This window comes from Saccostrea cucullata, unplaced genomic scaffold, assembly GCF_032062105.1.
Source record: "Saccostrea cucullata isolate Sc308-1 unplaced genomic scaffold, CSIRO_AGI_Scuc_v1 ctg539, whole genome shotgun sequence".
NCBI classification, from domain to species: Eukaryota; Metazoa; Mollusca; class Bivalvia; order Ostreida; family Ostreidae; genus Saccostrea; species Saccostrea cuccullata.
In genome coordinates this window covers 5001-7500 of record NW_026927933.1, presented here as the reverse complement: position 1 = coordinate 7500, position 2500 = coordinate 5001, and positions in this window count along the sequence as shown.

Below are 2500 nucleotides of genomic sequence, written 5' to 3'. Positions count from 1 at the left end.
TTATCATGTTTTATTGTTAATCCATTTTGTACGCCATATTTTGTAATACTCTATAAAAATAGTAAAATTTGCTAATTTTTTGCATTTTGAGATGCCCCCTCTGATAACAAGACGGTAGAATTTTGTATTTCTTACATATATTGTATAATATAGTATTACTCATCAAATATTATAGTTTGAACAAAATGTCTATTGTAGTATTTGTATAATTTGCTTTAAAGTGCTAAAAATTGGTATTTTCCTATATAATCCTATAGTAAATGTATCTGTATTTTGAGACAGTCCCTCAAAAGTACCTGGACGGTAGATTTCCCCCAAACTTTGCATGTACACTGAAGTTAGTGTAAGTTATATATGGTATAAAAATGAAGAGTTTCGCTATTGTAGTTTTCACACAATAAAACTATAGTCGGCCCCCTTAATTTGCATTAGTTTACTTCGCATTAGCTGTCGTGTGAACGCAATTTAATTCGCATTAATTTGATTCGCATTAGTTTACTTCGCATTAATTTACTGCGAATTAAACTCGTCGTGTGAACAGGGCATAAGATGCATACATAATTGCTAATTACCTTGTTCTCCTGACCAAGTCGCTAAGTTTTAACTATCGTTCTGCGTTAACGTTAGGATGTACAAAGATGCTGGGCGGAAATTACGTAATACACAGATACTTGCAGAACCAAAGATAAGAAATAGCCCATCCGGAATTATTTACCAAAAAATTGTTACACACATGTGATTAACAAAATATTACAAATAAAATAGACTTCATTAAAATTATAGTAAAATAAAAATTATGACATTTACACACTTTTTTCCCCAACATTACCTTTACTATAGGAAATGTTCACTGAAAAGATGGGTGCCCCCCCCCCCCCACTTTTTACCATTGTATATTCATAGCTAGGAAATATAGGAAAAATGGGAAGTGAAAGGAAGTTGGTCTTGGAAAAAATTGCACACTCCCCCACCCCCCCCCCCCCCACCCCCTCACCCCCACGGAATAGGATTTTCGAGTTTGGGTAATTTTTAAGTTTTCGGTTTTTTGTTTTTTTTTTTTTTGCTTGTCAACTTATTTTTTAGGTAAGTGAAAAAAAAAATTCAGGTTGCCCCCCCCCCACTTTCAAAAACGATGCTACGTGCCTGATATCTTGTACATATTCAATCCCCACTATTAAATACAAGTTGATTTTGTCATGCTCAGTCTCTTATTTACGAAAATCGCTAACATATTGCAGTCACATTACTCACATGGAATCGAATTTGAAAAGGGGGATGGGGGTGAGTGGTTAACGAACTTGAAAAGTATTTGACAAGCAAAAACACAAAAAAGACAATTGTTTGATTCGGGAGGGGGATAAGTTCCAACTCCAACACTTTTCAGTACTATTTTTCACACTAACTTCCTACATTAATTACTCTAACTTACTACATTAATCAAACTTTGTTATGAGTAAGGATCCAACCAGATTACGTTACATTTAATAATTAAAGATTGAAACATTCATCCTGTTCACCTATAACATCTTGAACATGGCGGGCAAGGGAAACTGGCTAAACTCCCGCTCGGAATGCTTTAAAATATGGCAGTGCCTATGATGCAGAATTAAATGAGAAATATGCCAAAAAAAAAGAAAACAATTAAGTCTTAAGTTTTCACATTTACGAGGATTTTCAGAAAATCTTTGATCTTGTAGGGAAAAGAGAAGCAGTTCACAGATAATGTTGATGAGTTGAGATCAGAAGATTAACAAGAGGCCCATGGGCCACATCGCTCACCTGAGAAGCGTTGACCATTCTGTTCTTTACCAGATTTCCCCCTTGTTATACATAATGCATCCCCACCCTACCCCACTGATCATAATTTAGACATTTTGAAATTTACATTACCCCATGATCCTTCCATGGGCACATATGTTTCAGCTTTTTTGGCCCAGTGGTTCCTGAGAAGAAGATTTTCAAAGATTTTTCCTATATATTTCTATGTAAAACTTTGATTCCCCATTGTGACCCCGCCCTTCCCCCGGGGGTCATGATTTGAACAATTTAGAATCTACATTATACCAGGATGCTTCCACATAAGTTTCAGCTTTTCTGGCCCAGTGGTTCTTGAGAAGAAGATTTTCAAAGATTTTTCCTATATATTTCTATGTAAAACTTTGATTCCCCATTGTGGCTCTGCCCTTCCCCCGGGGGTCATGATTTGAACAATTTAGAATCTACATTATACCAGGATGCTTCCACATAAGTTTCAGCTTTTCTGGCCCAGTGGTTCTTGAGAAGAAGATTTTCAAAGATTTTTCCTATATATTTCTATGTAAAACTTTGATTCCCCATTGTGGCCTTGCCCTTCCCCCGGGGGTCATGATTTGAACAATTTAGAATCTACACTATACCAGGATGCTTCCACATAAGTTTCAGCTTTTCTGGCCCAGTGGTTCTTGAGAAGAAGATTTTCAAAGATTTTTCCTATATATTTCTATATAAAACTTTGATTCCC